Source organism: Trachemys scripta, chromosome 25 (genome assembly GCF_013100865.1).
Source record: "Trachemys scripta elegans isolate TJP31775 chromosome 25, CAS_Tse_1.0, whole genome shotgun sequence".
In the NCBI taxonomy this organism is placed as follows: domain Eukaryota; kingdom Metazoa; phylum Chordata; order Testudines; family Emydidae; genus Trachemys; species Trachemys scripta.
In genome coordinates, this window is record NC_048322.1 from 4,743,309 (window position 1) to 4,760,539 (window position 17,231).

A 17,231-nucleotide genomic window follows, 5' to 3' on the forward strand; every position below is an offset into this window, starting at 1 on the left:
ATGGCATAATCTCTCACTGTGGTCTGTGCAGTATGTAGATAGCAATGGATTTTTCACCTTCAGTCCATTTGGTATGATTTCCATCCATTTGCATTTGGAAAGGAAGATATCTGTATTTGTGCAAGTTTCTTCATGAGGTTGATAGATTTCCATTCCATATGGCTACATGCAGTGCCTTGCATGGTGTCAAGTATCAGAGGGGTAGCCGTGTTTGTCTGAATCTGTAAATGTGAATCTTTGCTATGATGTGAGTCAAGCAGTGTCCATTGACTCTGTGTTATCTTGGAGAAGTCTGCATTGTACAGGGTTCCTGGGATAGTCCTTGGGAGTGTGGATACCTTTAATGGGCCAGCAGCGAGTCTGGCTTCTCCATAGTCACACCTGAAAGGCTGGTTGTGGGCATTTCCCAACCTCATAACATATTTCAGTTACATACACAGAGCAAACTGCATAATTTCCCAACCAATGCTGATTTAAGCAGAGTCAGGATAAGGTTTACCCTGACATCTGGCGGTGAATTATGGTGAGGGTGGAAAAGAACTTCAGGGGCTGATCTTCTTTGCATAGGCACACACACCCGCTAGCCTGGGACAACAACAACTGAAAGTGGTTACTTTTGCTGGTGTGGGATCCCCAGTTTCTCTGTTATTGGGGCAGGAAGAATAAAGTGTTGTTACCCTGATTCTGTGAGTCAAGGCCAGTGGAACCGTTGTATGACAGAGGGACTCACAAGTAACTAAGTAGCACTCGCTAGACAAGGGGCATGGGTTACAAAACCCAGTGAATTGAGAGAGGTTGGGGACAGGTATGTGTACTTGATTGTATGGGCCCCTCTTTTGAGGGCCTGGCACACCAATTGTACTACCTCCTCTCTCCACTGTTTAATAGCAGAGCTAAGTTTGCTTTCATTAGAAGTCTAGCTAGAAGTTGCTGACCTGAATTCACTTTGGACCAGTGGTGCACCAGCACTGGGGCTCCCCTACTACAGGCTGAAATTGCTAAAATTGCTGAGCTGAGATCACTGAGTGCTGTGTTAACCAGTGGGGGAGCCTGAATTGCTAAGCAGCTGGCAGAGCCAAGCAGTTTGTGGGACGGTTGGAGCGGCCCATGGAATAGGGAGCAGAGCGGAGCAGTTTGGGGGGACGGCTGGAGGAACAAAGCGGCGCGGCGCGGCTGGTAGAGTGGAGCCATTCGTGGTAAAGGCTGCAGCAGAATTCCAGGGAGAGGTGGGGCAGTCGGCCTCAGACCACGTAAGGTGCCCCTTAACATCCCGTGTGCCCCCCCCCCATTTCCACCCAGGCTGAGGGGTAAAACTCTGCAGATAAACTTTTGAACTCTGGGGCAGCACTGACCAGGGACAGAGATTTTGGGGTTGTTGGACTTAAGACCCTGAGGGGAAAAGGACACTGCCAAACTTACTTGAAGGTGGGTCTTTTGCTCATGGTTTGTGTTATGAATCCTGTTTGTGGTGTTTCCCCAACATAATTCAGCATTTGCTACACTCAGACTCCGTGCTTGCGAGAGGGGAAGTTTTGCCTCCTAGAGACGCCCGGGAGGTGGTATGTAATTGTCCCAGGTCACTGGGTGGGGGCTCGAGCCAGTTTTGCATTGCGTTATTGAAACAGAACCCCTAGATACTGAACCCAGCCCTTGTTGCTGCCAACTCAGAGGGGCAGAAGGGTTACACTAGCACACACAATCTAACAAGATATTAATGTTCAACAGATCAAGACTTTTGAAATGATACCTCACAAGGCAGACTTTGTACAAACCATATCATCATTATAAGACAGTGATGAATATGGGGCTTCCAGGGTGCTGCTTTGAGCATAGCATGCCACACCTGGGCTTACATTGCAATGGAGACATACCCTTAGAGTCCATCTCTCCTGTGATAAAGATTGCAGCATGGCTGGCCTGGGTCATCTGACTTGGGCTCATGGAACTAAAGCTGAGGGGCTAAAAACTGTGGTGCAGATATTTGTGTTCATGCTGAAGCCTGGGTTTGGAAACCGTCACCCCTCATGGGGGGTCTCAGATATTGGGCTCAAGTCTATATGTCTGCACTGTCATTTTATAGTCTTGCAGTCCAAGCCCCATAACCCTGAGTCAGCTGACCCGGGCTTTGAGACAGGTGCCTTGGGTGTTTTAATCACAGTGTAGACATAACGTTAGGTTACTTGTACAGTGCACTGAAACACCCACAGCTGGCCTGTGTTGGATTAATCAGGGTCATTGGGCTTGGTCTGTAAAGTTGCAGTGTACGTGTCTCATCTCAGGCTCAGTACCCTGCTCTAGGAGCCCAGATGGTTGGGAGGGAGTTTAGCAAGTGGAAATGGTAAAACCGCAGTGAAGTATTACCCTGGACTCAATGGCATTTCTCTATTGGTCTGTCTGCCTTGGGGCAGGGACAAAAACGCATCCTGCTGCATTGGTTATTTCAAAGGGTGATTTAGGATTTTAATTCTCAGACACGGTGCACAAAGCAGGTCTCAACCCTCGGCGTAAATGAGCTGCCCACAGATTTTAGCAGCCACAATGAGGCATTTGGTGTGAGAGCTCAGACCCACCCCTGTCCCAGAGGGAGGGGGTCATCTGTGAGGGGACTGGACCCAAACTTTCAGTAACTCTATTATCAGTGCCTGTGAATGTAATTTAAATCATAAAAACAGCCACACTGGGCTAGAGCAAAGGTCCATCTAGCTCAGCTTCTGACAGTAGCCAATAGCAGGTGCCCCAAAAGTCACTATCGGGAGTTGAACCCAGGATCTCCTGTTTATGAAAGGGGTGCTTTAGCCCGTTACGCCATAGTGTCTGCTGCTGTCTAAATGATTTTGTCTCCCCACATATCACTCCCTGCCAACCCCCACTAGGGCCTGACAAGCATTGCTTGTGTTTGGATTCTGTAAATCAGAGGAGGAGGTCAAGTTTTTCTCCCAAGGTGTGTGTGTGATTCTTTGCACAGGTCTATGCTACAAAATGAGGTCAGTGTAACTACATTACTTAGGGGTGTACAAAATTTACACCTCCCCCCCGAGCAATGCAGTTATATCAACCTAACCCCGGTGTAGATAGCACTGTGTCAACAGAAGGGCTTCTCCTATCAACATAGCTTGGGGAGGCGCTTGGTTAGTGAAGGCCCAGAGAATAGGTGGCCCATGACTTGCATTTGGAGAGGCTGGCCATGAGCGATAGAAGCTAGTCCACCTTTTGGCCACTCCTCTCCTTCCCTGACACCTCTTTGCATCCTGCTCGTGCCTCTCCACCCTCCACCCCAAGGTCTGCCCACCACCCACACCTCTCTGCCCCTCCCCTGACATCTGCCCTGCCCACCGTTCGCACCTCTCTACCCCTCCCATGAAACCCACCCTGGCAAAGATTAGTGCCCCAGGAAAACCTGCCCCCTGCTATTGTAATCAATGATGTTCTGGGAATATGATGGGAAAGGGACTGTCTGAATTAAGGCAGGATTAATCAAAGCAGGAAATGGACAACAATCTACAGCAACATCATTAACCACAAACACACTCTCAACATGCTCCAGCCAGAACAGAAATAGCAGGAATTCTTGCAGTTTAGCCATGGACACATTTACACAATGGCACAGCAGTGAGTGTGCTGCGGAAGCTGGTCTGGTTAAACAATTGGAAATGATCACTCAGGCCTGGTCTACACTATGAGTTTAGGTCAAAATTAGCAAGGTTAAATCAAATTAAGCCTGGACATGATCACACGATGAAGCCCTTTTTTTCGACTTAAAGGGCCCTTTAAACCAGTTTCCTTACTCCACCTCCGATGAGGGGATTAGCCCTTTCCGGGTTGGATTTGGGATAGTGTGGACGGAATTCGATGGTTTTGGCCCCCGGGAGTTATCCCACAGTGCTTCATTGTGACCGCTCTGGACAGCGCCCTCAACTCAGATGCACTGACCAGGTAGACAGGAAAAGCCCCGCGAACTTTTGAATTTCATTTCCTGTTTGCCCAGCGGGGAGAGCACAGGTGACCACGCAGAACTCATCAGCACAGGTAACCATGATGGAGTCCCAGGATCGCAAAAGAGCTCCAGCATGGACAGAACGGGAGGTACAGGATCTGCTTGCCATATGGGGAGATGAATCAGTGTTAGCTGAACTCCGTAGTAGTAAACAAAATGGCAAAATATTAGAAAAAGTCTCAAAGGCCATGAAGGACAGAGGCCATAACAGTGACGCACAGCAGTGCCACGTGAAAATTAAGGAGCTAAGGCAAGCCTACCACAAAGCCAGAGAAGCAAACGGAAGGTCTGGGACAGAGCCACAGACATACCGCTTCTACGCGGCGCTGCATGCCATGCTGGGGGGGTGCAGCCACCACTACCCCAACCCTGTGCTTTGACTCCATCAATGGACAATCATGCAACAGGGAAGCGGGTTTGGGGTACGAGGAAGATGATGATGAAGAGACTGAAGATAGCTCACAGCAAGGAAGTGGAGAAACCGGTTTCCCCAACAGCCAGGATATGTTTATCACCCTGGACCTGGAACCAGTAACCTCCGAACTCACCCAAGGCATGCTCCCAGACCCTGAGGGCACACAAGGGAACTCTAGTGAATGTATCTTTGTAAATATTGCACATGATTTAAAAGGAAGCGTGTTAAATGATTAATGATAAATTTGCCCTGGCAATCGCAGCCAGTACAGCTACTGGAAAAGTCTGTTAATGTGTATGGAGATGGAGCGGAAATCCTCCAGGGACATCTCCAGAAAGCTCTCCTTTATGTACTCCCAAAGCCTTTGCAAAAGGTTTCTGGGGAGGGCTGCCTTATCCTGTCCACCATGGTAGAACACTTTACCACACCAGGCCAGTAGCACGTAGTCTGGAATCATTGCATAACAAAGCATAGCAGTGTATGGTCCCATTGTTTGCTGGCATGCAGACAAAATCCATTCCTTATCTCTCTTTGTTATCCTCAGGAGAGTGATATCATTCATGGTCACCTGGTTGAAATGGGGTGATTTTATTAAGGGGACATTCAGAGGTGCCCATTCCTTCTTGGCTGAACAGAAATATTCCCTGCTGTTAGCCACGCAGTGTGGGGGAGGGGTGAAATGATCATCCCAGAGAATTGGGTTTTGGGGGGGAGGAGAGTTAGTTGGGTTTATGCTGCATGTTAACCCGGAAACCGCAGCCCCTCCTTTTACATTGCAAACCCATTTTAATGGCCAACCAAAAGGGTGATTGGTATGGGAAATGAGGGTGCTGCTGTCTGAAACCATTCCCACATGTTATGAAGGTTAAGAAAGCCAAAAGACTGTGGCTTACCATGGCTGCCTGCAAGCCGAATTCTGTTGCCTAGCACTGTGTGAACGATCTCTCACACCAAACCGGCAGGCCTACAATATAAGAGGAAAAATGCAACCTTGTAACGAAAGCACATGTGCTGTGTAATGTGAATAGCAAAATTTAATGTGAAAAAGTGTACCCTTATTCTCTAAAATGTGTCTTTTTTAACCACCTCTCTCTTCTCCTCTACCAGCTGCAAATGTTTCTCCTTCGCAGAAGCTAGTGACGATTAGAAGGAGAAAATGGTGGACTCGGGATGATATGTTCTCGGAGCTCCTGCTGTCGTTCCACACTGACAGAGTACAGCAGAATCTGTGGAGGTAGACAATGTCTGTGCAGGAAAGCACAATATGAACATGAGGAGAGGTGGTGGGCTGAATGGCAGGCTGAAGAGAGTGAGTGGCGGGCTGAAGAGGATAAGTGGCGTCAGCTTGCTGACAGAAGGCAAGAGTTGATATGCTCCAGAATATGGTTGAGCTGCAGGAAAGGCAACAGGAGCACAGACCGCCACTACAGTCCCTGTGTAACCAACAGCCCTCCTCCCCAAGTTCCATAGCCTCCTCACCCAGACACCCAAGATCGCGGTGCGGGGGCCTCCGGCCACCCAGCCATTCCACCCCAGAGGATTGCCCAAGCAACAGAAGGATGGCCTTCAATAAGTTTCAAAGTTTTAAAGTGCAGTGTCGCCTTGTCCTTCCCTCCTCACCCACTTAACCCAGTGCTTCCATCATCCCCCACCCCTCCCGGGCTACCTTGGAAGTTATCCCCCTATTTGTGTGATGAATTAATAAACAATGCATGAATGTGAAGTAACAATGACTTTATTGCCTCTGCAAGTAGTGATCGAAGGGGAGAGGGGAGGGTGGCTAGCTTACTGGGAAGTAGAGTGAACCGGGGGGTGGGGCGGTTTCATCAAGGAGAAACAAACAGAACTTACACAGTGTAGCCTGACCAGTCATGAAACTGGTTTTCAAAGCTTCTATGATGTGCACCGCGCCCTGCTGTACTCTTCTAACTGCCCTGGTCTCTGGCTGCGCGTAATCAGTGGCCAGGCGATTTGCCTCAACCTCCCACCCCACCATAAATGTCTCCCCCTTACTCTCACAGATATTGTAGAGCGCACAGCAAGCAGCAATAACAATTGGAATATTGGCTTCGCTGAGGTCTATCTGAGTCAGTAAACTGTGCTAGTGCGCTTTTAAATGTCCAAATGCACATTCCACCACCATTCGGCACTTGCTCAACCTATAGTTGAACAGGTCCTGAATCCTGTCTAGGCTGCCTGTTTACGGCTTCATGAGCCATGGCATTAAGGGGTAGGCTGGGTCCCCAAGGATAACGATAGGCATTTCAACATCCCCAATGGTTATTTTCGGGTCTGTGAAGTAAGTCCCTTCCTCCAGCTTTTTAAACAGACCAAAGTTCCTGAAGACGCGAGCATCATGTACCTTTCTTGGCCAGCCCACATTCATGTTAGTGAAACATCCCTTGTGCTCCACCAGGGCTTGCAGCAGTTTTGAAAAGTACCCCTTGCAGTTTATGTACTCAGTGGCTTGGTGCTCCGGTGACAAGATAGGGATATGGGTTCCGTCTATCACCCCACCACAGTTTGGGAATCCCATTACAGCAAAGCCATCCACTATGACCTGCACGTTTCCCAGACTCACTACCCTTGATATCAGCAGCTCTTTGATTGCGTTGGCTACTTGGATCACAGCAGCCCCCACAGTAGATTTGCCCACTCCAAATTGATTCCCAACAGACCGGTATCTGTCTGGCGTTGCAAGCTTCCACAGGGCTATCGCCACTCGCTTCTCAACTGTGAGGGCTGCTCTCATCCTGGTATTCTGGTGCTTCAGGGCAGGGGAAAGCAAGTCACAGAGTTCCATGAAAGTGCCCTTATGCAGGCGAAAGTTTCGCAGCCACTGGGAATCATCCCACACCTACAAAACGATGCAGTCCCACCAGTCTGTGCTTGTTTCCCGGGCCCAGAATCGGCATTCCATGCCATGAACCTCCCCGAGTAACACCCTGATTTTCACATTGCTGGGGCCTGTACTTTGTGAGAGGTCTATGTCCATGTCAATTTCCTCATCACTTTCCTTCCTCATCACTGCTCCATACTTGCCGTGGTATGCTGCAATTGCCTCCTCGCCTGGTCTTGGTTTGGCATATTTTGGCTCTTCATATGCTCCAGGACAATGTGTGTGGTGTTCATAGTGCTCATAATTGACGCGGTGATCTGAGGAGGCTCCATGATCCCAGTGCTGTGGTATCTGAGCTGAAAAAGGCATGAAACTATTGTCTGATGAAGGGAGGGAGGGAGGGGCAGGTGCCGACATGGCTTACAGGGAATTAAAATCAACAAAGGTGGCTGTGCATCAGGGAGAAACACAAACTAATGTCAAACAGAATGCGCCCCCCCCCCCAAGATTGAACTCAAAACCCTGGGTTTAGCAGGCCATTGATTTCATGGAGAAAGGGGGAAGCAAATGAATACAGAACAAATCTGGTCTATCTATTTTTACATCTTAAGCTGGCAGCAGACAGTGCAGCATGACTGATAGCCATCAGCATCTTCTGGGTGCTTGGCAGAAAATGCTGTACTATGACTGCTAGCCATCATTGTCAGGAGAGTTCAATAGGCCAGGAGACAAAACATGTCTGCCCAGGTGCCTCTGATTGAGCTCACTGAGGAATATGACAATGATGGATACTAGTTGTAATACACCATCCACTGCCAAAAGACAAGAAGATACTGCTGTGTAGCAATGCAGTACCACGTCTGCTAGCACCCAGATGACATATGGTGATGCTGACCTGAGCTGAGCTGAGCTGAGCGGGCTCCATGCTTGCCGTGGTATGTTGTCTGCAGAGGTAACCCAGGTAACCCAGGTAAAAAGGTGCGAATCGATTGTCTGTCGTTGCTCTGACGGAGAGGGAGGGGCCTGACGACATGTACCCAGAACCCCCCGCAACACTGTTTTTGCATCATCAGGCATTGGGATCTCAACCCAGAATTCCAATGGGCGGCAGAGACTGTGGGAACTGTGGGATAGCTACCCAGAGTGCAACACTCCAGAAGTCGACGCTAGCCTCGGTACTGTGGACACGGTCTGCCGACTTAATGCACTTAGAGCATTTTATGTGGGGACACACAATCGACTGGATAAAACCGTTTTCTATAAAACCGGCTTCTGTAAGTTTGACCTAATTTCATAGTGTAGACATACCCAGAGACTTATAACTGCCTGCTTCCCCACTTTGTCTAAGAAGCACCTGCAGTGGTGCAACTGGTAATGCAAAGTGGACTAGTGGTGGTGTTATGGGTTCAACTCTTACCTGGAACACTGGTTTCTATTATCTCTGTAGTTTCCCCAACTTGCTGTGCCTATTTCATATGGAAAAGGAGAGTAAGTTCTGAAAACGTAGAAGTGGGTGCATAGCTTGGAAATATCTACCCTGTGATGCCATTAGTTCCAGTACATTGTTCACTGGCACAATGAATTGATTTATTTGCCACTGAAAAAGCTGCCAGGACAGGTCTCCTGGCACCAGATTTCCATGCTTCTTCCAGCACAGCCCTGGCTCTTTCCCTGCCCCAGTTAGAGCTGAAGGAGGGTCCTATATGCACTGAGCCTAGCACTTTCCGAAGACACCTTAGCACAGTTGGCAGCACATCATTCTCATCGTCTGAAGATCCTGAGTTCAAGTCTCAGAGAAGGCAATGGTTTTTGCTCCCTGCTTCAGATTTTCTAAAGGAAATCAGAGAAAAGAAACTATAGGAGAGTGGTTTCTAGACACCCTCCCACCCATCTAATACACACACACACACACACTTTTCTAAGGCATTAATTTTTCCTTCTCTATGGAGTTTGTATTCTCCATAGAGCAAAATAAAACAAAAACATTTAAGTCTAAGCCTAATACAGTATGAAACTCAATACAGATAAAATCTCACCCTCAGACATCTTCCAATAAGCTTCTTTTCTGGACTAGACTTATTTCTTGTTTGGGCCCAAACTTTTCACCTGGTATAGTCCTTGTTCCTGTTCAGGTGGTATCTAGGGGATTTCTCATGACTACAGCCACCTTTCTTCTGTTCCACCCCATTATACAGCTTTGGTACAAGGCAGGAATCTTTTGTCTCTCTCCTGGGGAAAAGCCCCAGGTTTAAGATGGATTCCTGTACCAGGTGACATGGTCGCATGTCCTGTGAGACCCCAAGCCTTCATTCTTCCTGGTCTGACTCACAGATGGGGCAGGACAGAGCCATCTATAGTCAATTGTCCTGGTTAATGGGAGCCATCAAGATTCCAAACCACTATTAATGGCCCACACTTTGCGTTATTACAACAGGACCTCAGAGTTATATTTCATATTTCTAGTTTCAGATACAAGAATTCATAGATTCATAGACTCTAGGATTGGAAGGGACCTTGAGAGGTCATCAAGTCCAGTCCCCTGCCCTCATGGCAGGACTAAATACTGTCTAGAGAATCCCTTATAGACATTTATCTAACCTACTCTTAAATATCTCCAGAGATGGAGATTCCACAACCTCCCTAGGCAATTTATTCCAGTGTGTAACCACCCTGACAGTTAGGAACTTTTTCCTATTGTCCAACCTAAACCTCCCTTGCTGCAGTTTAAGCCCATTGCTTCTTGTTCTATCCTTAGAATGATAGGTTCATACAAATAGGATGAACACACACAGTAGAAGCTTATAAGCTTTGTAAAGATACCTTACAAGAGACCATTTGCATGAAGCATATTCCAGTTACATTATATTCACACTCATTAGCATATTTTCATAAAATCATATGGAGTGCAACGTCACAGCAGGGAAAGGGTTTTACTGCGGCAGCTGGGGGCAGTTGAGTTTCATAGTCAGGCTATGGTATGAGTTCCTCCAGGTTTCTCATAAGCACACAGGGACCTTAGCAGGTGCTCTCAATACAGGAATGGCCCAGATACAATAAAGTGATGGGAATTGCATTTTCCTTTTTTATTTGTTTTATTTCGAATGACATTTCTGTTTGTGATTTCACTTTGCTTTGTATAACTGTGTTTTCTCCTGGATTTGATATTTAACTAAAAAAATAATAAGGCCTCAGGGTGCTGGATGGAGGAGCAGGCTGGGGCTAGGACTGCTAGGAGAGTGAGAGTAGCAGGTTTTCTGTATTGTTTCCAGCCCTCTTTTGCTTGACTAGTTTCTGTTCTGCACGAAATTTGCCTCTTTTACATGTTAGTCTGGCTAGCTCAGTTGGTAGAGCATCAGACTTTGCATCTGAGAATCCAGGGTTCAAGTCCCTGGTCAGGCAGAGAGAGGCTCTCCCCTAAGAAATTCAGAAGGATTCTGCTTGACTTGAGGACTTGACCTTTCCTCAGAAGGGCCCTTTACTGTAGGGGACTGAATGTGCTACCCTTGCAGTCTGGAGGAAGAAAGGCCTCTGGGTCAGCAGCAAAGTGCTGTGTGCTGATTTTCTGAGCAAATGCAGGGCTGGCCAGAGATGCATGTTCCCACTGGGTCCTCCCTGCAAGAAAAAATTGTCCCCCCAGAGCACAAAATTTGCTTTTTGTGTGCATGTGAGCCTTGTTTGCTCAGTTGGTAGAGCATCAGACTTTTAAGACTGGAAGAGTGGGTAGGTTGATGAGCTGGGCCTTCTAGCATTCAGTTGGGGATAAGGTGTGGAACACGAACTGGGAGAAACAGATGCTGGCATGTGAGGAATTGCTTGGCCAGAGGCATAAGTGGACCTTGTCATTACCTACAAGGTTGTAATGCTCAAGACCTATCTTTTGGATGCGGGGAATTTCCTCATCCATGTATATTCCCCTGCTCCACGAGTGTTGCTGAGACTGAACATGATGGCCTTCCACTTCTTGTGGGGCAATAGGATGTCCCTACCTAGTCAGGGGAAGTGTGACTTTTCTGCTATATTAGAAGGGGGGTTGGACCTGATGAGATTTGAAGTCTTTTACACCTCTACTTTTTTATTTTTCAGTTTTCAGTGGGTGGCTGAGCTGGAGAGGAATGGCAGGGCAATCACAAAGAACACAAATGAATCTTCGGATATGGCCATATGTTTTTGATCCCACTTGGTGCAGCACCGGGTATGGGATGACTGATGATGATGGAAGGGGGAGAAGAATAGGAAGACCACCCCCTTTAATGTTCTTCTATTCCCACCTTACATCCTACAGGATTTTCAGTGGGTGGCTAGGTGGAAGGTGCTTACAACATGGCTTCATCCTCAGCAGTGGCCGCCCTCACCGCAGTGGTGGCTACAGCAGTGAGGCCCCCGCTTTGGCTCAGTCTGAACAGAGGTCAATGTACCACTGGGTGAGACAGGCAAATTTTAGGGAGCTTCCTCTGAAGGTGAGCAACTGTCCCCAGAACTTACTGACAGGAGGTTTAAAGTATTTGCAAATGTGCATGTGTGGCATGTGCAGAGCAAAGTCTGCCCTGGGGCATTGTGTCAGGCTCTGGCACCGCTTGAGACAATGGACTACCTTCAGCCACCATGTAACCCAGGATCTAAGGCAGGAATGGGATGAGCAAGCAAGTCAAGCTGAGCAAGGCAGGCAAATAATTATCTTGCCTTCATTGGTGCTCACAATGATGCCCTTTGTGTGTGCCATGGCTGACAAAAACATCCCAGACAGAGAAGCAGCAGGCTAAAAAAGTGCTTTCCAGGTGCTGAAGTAGCTCAGTTGGGAGAGTGTTAGACTGAAGATCTAGAGGTCCCTGCTTCAATCCCAGAATTTGGTATATTCTTTGGTCCCTTTGTGTGCAGCGGTGGGATGTTTTCTAGAATTACAACAGTGATTTTACCTGCCACGAGTCCCTCATTTCAGGCTCCCAAGCAAGAAAAGACAGCATGGACTTCTGCACTGAGTTGACCCACCTGACCTTTCTTTCTTCTCTTGGTCTTTCTCAGCAAGGGGAAGAAAAAGAAGCTCTCCTTCAAGCTGGAGTCACAAGAGCGACATAAGGATAACTTCCTGAGTGCTGGCTCCAGTCATTTGCTCTACCAGCTGACCTATCGAAGGGCTGCCACCATTTCCTCCAAGTTCGCCCATCAGTGTGTTCAGAATGGAGAGCGGTAACTAGTGGTGTTCCCCAATGGTCAGTCCTAGGACTAATCCTATTCAACTTATTCATAAATGATCTGGAGAAAGGGGTAAACAGTAAGGTGGCAAAGTCTGCAGACTAAAATGCTCAACGTAGTTAAGACCAATGCAGACTGAGATCTCACAAAACTAAGANTTTCTCCTGGATTTGATATTTAACTAAAAAAAGAATAAGGCCTCAGGCCGCCAGATGGAGGAGCAGGCTGGGGCTTGGTCTGCTAAGAGAACGAGAGTAGCAGGCTTTCTGTATTGTTTTCGGCTCGCTTTTTCTGGACTAGTTTTTCTTCTGCATGAAATTTGCCCCTTTTACATGTGAGCCTGGATAGTTCAGTTGGTAGAGTGTTGGACTTTTAATCTGAGAGTCAAGGCTTCAAGTCCTTCATTAGGCAGAAAAACACTGTCTCCCTGTAATATCCCCCCCAAAATTCAGGAGTACTCTCCTTGACTCCAGTTTTTCCTTTTCAGGACTTGTCCTTTCCTAGGAAGGGCCCTTTACTGCCTGGGACTGAAGGCGCAACTTCCTCATCTGGCCACTGGCCTCGCAATCCAGAGGAAAAAAGGTTTCTGGGCCTGCAGCAGGTGCTGTGTGCTGACTTTTTGAGCAAATTCAGGGCTGGTCAGAGAGGCATGTTCCCACTGGGTCCTCCCTGCCAGAAAAAATTGTTCCCACATAGTCCTCCATGCCAGAAGTCAACAGAGGTCAAGGGCTCCCTTGCTGGTCCCATGGTGTAAGGGCCAGCACTCGGGGCTTTGAATCCTTCAATCAAAGTTTAAGTCTCAATGGGTCCTTGTGGTCCCTCGTTTGCCAGGTAACCATCTTGGGATTTCCAAATCTTCATCTTGCTCTCTTAAATGACATGATAGCCTGTCTTTTGCCCACTAGCTGTTGTGACTTGAGCACAAGAGAGGACGTTGGATCCAGAAGGCTGGCCGTGCCTGGAGTCCTGTAGCTAGGGATGCGAGCTCCATTTCCTCTGAGTCCTGAAGCTGGGCTGCAACCTGGCCTAGGAGGCAGCCCTATTAGTTGACCTACTGGCCCAAAGTCACTTGGGTAGTGTAGGTGTTCCCCAGGAATGCTGAAGAGCAGGCCTAAGGGAAGGATGTTTAATATTCCTCCCTTTCAGGACAACTTACTGACAGGAGCTGTAAATAATTTGCAAATCTGCATGGCTAGCATGTGCACAGCACAGGCTGCCCAGGGGCACTGTGTCAGGCACTGGCACCACTTGAGACAATGGACCACCTTCAGCCACCAGGTAACCCAGGATCTAAGGCAGGAATGGGGTGAGGAAGCAAGTCAAGCTGAGCAAGGCAGGCAAAAATTCATTTTGCCTTCATGGGCACTCACAATGTTGCCCTTTCTGTGTGCCGTGGCTCACAAAAACGTCCCAGAGAGAGAAGCAACAGGCCAAAAAAGTGCCCTTCAGATGCTGTAGTAGCTCAGTTGGGCGAGAGTTAGACTGAAAATTTAGAGTTTCCCTGGTTCAATCCCAGGCTTTGGCATACTCTTTGGTCCTTTTGTGTTTAGCAGTGAGCTGTTTTCTGGAAGCACAGCAGTGCTTTTACCTGCCATAAGTCCCTCATTTCGAGGTCCCAAGTAAGAAAAAACAGTATGGACTTCTGCACCGAGTTGGCCCACCTGACCTTTCTTTCTTCTCTTGGTCTTTCTCAGCAAGGGGAAGAAAAAGAAGCTCTCCTTCAAGCTGGATTCAGAAAGGCGACGTAAGGATGACTTCCTGAGTGCCAGCTCCAGTCCTTTGCTCTACCAGCTGACCTATCGAAGGGCTGCCACCACTTTCTCCAGGTTTGCCCATCGATGTGCTCAAAATGGAAAGGGGTAACTAGTGGTGTTCCACAATGGTCAGTCCTAGGACCACTCCTTTTCAACTTATTCATAAATGATCTGGAGAAAGGGGTAAACAGTGAGGTGGCAAAGTTTGCAGATGATACTAAACTGCTCAAGATAGTTAAGACCAATGCAGACTGTAAAGATATACTGGTTCAGAGAAGGGCAACTAAAATGATTAAGGTTTGCAACGGGTCCCATATGAGGAGAGATTAAAGAGAATAGGTCTTTTCAGCTTGGAAAAGAGGAGACTAAGGGGGGATATGATAAAGCTCTATAAAATCATGAGTGGTGTGGAGAAAGTGAATAAGGAAAAGTTATTTACTTGTTCCCATAATATAAGAACTAGGGGCCACCAAATGAAATTAATGGGCAGCAGGTTTAAAACAAATAAAAGGAGGTGGTTCTTCACACAGCACACATTCAAGATATCAAACTCCTTGCCTGAGGAGGTTGTGAAGGCTAGGACTATAACAGGGTTTAAAAGAGAACTAGATAAATTAATAGGTTTCAGAGTGGTATCTGTGTTAATATGTATCAGCAAAAAGAATGAGGAGTATTTGTGGCACCTTAGAGACTAACAAATTTATTTGAGAAACAATGCTGACATCACAATCAAAAAGGCTGACAAAGGAGTTGCTGTCATCATCATGAATAGGTCGGAATATGAATGAGAGGCTGCTAGGCAGCTCTCTAACATCACATTCTACAAGCCATTACCCTCTGATCCCACTTAGGGTTACCAAAAGAAACTACACCATCTGCTCAAGAAACTCCCTGAAAAAGCACAAGAAGAAATCTGCACAGACACTCCCTAGAACCCTGACCAGGCATATTCTATCTGCTACCCAAGAGCCATAAACCTGGAAATCCTGGATGCCCCATTATCTCAGGCATTGGCACCCTGACAGCAGGATTGTCTGGCTGTGTAGACTTCCTCCTCAGGCCCTAAACTACCAGCACTCCTAGCTATCTTCGAGACACCACTGACTTCCTGAGGGAACTAAAACCCATTGGTGATCTTCCAGAAAACACCATCCTGGCCACTATGGAGGTAGAAGCCCTCTACACCAACATTGCACACAAAGATGGACTACAAGCCATGAGGAACAATATCCCCGATAATGTCATGGCAAACCTGGTGGCTGAAGTGTGTGACTTTGTCCTCACCTGCAACTATTTCAGATTTGGGGACAATGTATACCTTCACTGGCACAGCTATGGGTACTCATATGGCCCCACAGTTTGCCAACATTTTTATAGCTGACTTAGAACAACGCTTCCTCGGCTCTCGTCCCCTAACGCACCATCTCTTCTTGCGCTACACTGATGCCATCTTCATCATCTGGACCCATGGAAAAGAAGCCCTTGAGGAATTCCACCATGATTTCAACAATTTCCATCCCATCATCAACCTCAGCATGGACCAGTCCACACAAGAGATCCACTTCCTGGACACAACAGTGCTAATAAGCGAGGGTCACATAAACACCACCTATACCGGAAACATAGTGACCGCTATACTTACCTACATGCCTCCAGCTTTCACCAAGACCACACCACATGATCCATTCTCTACAGCCAAGCTCTAAGACCAACCACATTTGCTTCAACCCCTCAGACAGAGACAAACACCTACAAGATCTCTATCAAGCATTCCTACAACTACAATACCCACCTGCTGAAGTGAAGAAACAGATTGACAGAGCCAAAAGAGTACCCTGAAGTCACCTACCAGAGGACAGGCCCCAAAAAGAAAGTAACAGAACTAAAACCTCTCCAGCGCATCATCAAGGATCTACAACCTATCCTGAAGGATGATCCCTCACTCTCACAGATCTTGGGAGGCAGGCCAGTCCTTGCTTACAGACAGCCCCCCAATCTGAAGCAAATACTTACCAGTAACCACACACCACACAACAAAAACACTAACCCAGGAACCTATCCTTGCAACCAAGCCCGTTGCCAACTCTGTCCACATATCTATTCAGGGGACACCATCATAGGACCTAATCACATGAGCCACACTATCAGAGGCTCGTTCACGTGCACATCTACCAATGTGATATATGCCATCATGTGCCAGCAATGCTCCTCTGCCATGTACATTGGCCAAACCGGACACTCTCTGTGTAAAAGAATAAATGGACACAAATCAGATGTCAAGAATTATAACATTCAAAAACCAATCAGAAAACACTTCAATCTGCCATGTCACTCGATTACAGACCTAAGAGTTGCAATATTACAACAACAAAAACTTCAAAAACAGACTCCAACGAGAGACTGCTGAATTGAAATTAATTTGCAAACTGGACACCATTAAATTAGTCCTGAGTAAAGACTGGGAGTGGATGGGTCATTACACAAAGTAGAACTATTTCCCCATGTTTATTTTCCCCCTACTGTTACTCACACCTTCTTGTCGACTGTTGGAAATGGGCCATCCTGATTATCACTACAAAAGGTTTTTTTTTTCCTCCTGATAATAGCCCACCTTAACTGATTGTTCTTGTTATAGTTTGAGAACCCCTGTTATAGTGTGTATGGCAACACCCATTTTTTCATGTTCTCTGTGTGTATATATATATATATATATAACTTCCTACTGTATTTTCCACTGCATGCATCTGACGAAGTGGGTTTTAGCCCACGAAAGCTTATTCTGAAATAAATTTGTTAGTTTCTAAGGTTCCACAAGTACTCCTTGTTCTTTTTGCAGATAAATTATTGGAGGTTAAGTCCATTAATGGCTATTAGCCAGGATAGGTAAGGAATGGTATCCCTAGCCTCTGTTTGTCAGAGGGTGAAGATGGCTGGCAGGAGAGAGATCACTTGGTCATTACCTGTTAGGTTCACTCCCTCTGGGGCACCTGGCATTGGCCACTGTTGACAGATAGGATACTGGGATGGATGGACCTTTGG

General features: G+C 47.2%; 2 protein-coding genes and 1 non-coding gene across 5 annotated transcripts in view; 2 read left to right on the forward strand and 1 right to left on the reverse strand.

Annotated features, from left to right (window-relative positions):
* The window catches only part of LOC117869997 (zinc finger protein 883-like), a 929,932-nt gene that overhangs the window by 500,349 nt on the left and 412,352 nt on the right, over positions 1-17,231 (reverse strand). The gene's annotated exons all lie outside the window — the stretch shown is intronic.
* LOC117870029 (zinc finger protein 501-like) overlaps positions 1-17,231 on the forward strand; it is a 561,112-nt gene that overhangs the window by 191,588 nt on the left and 352,293 nt on the right. The gene's annotated exons all lie outside the window — the stretch shown is intronic.
* Positions 10,575-10,647, forward strand: TRNAQ-UUG. The gene has a single exon. It is a non-coding gene; the product is annotated as a tRNA-Gln (tRNA).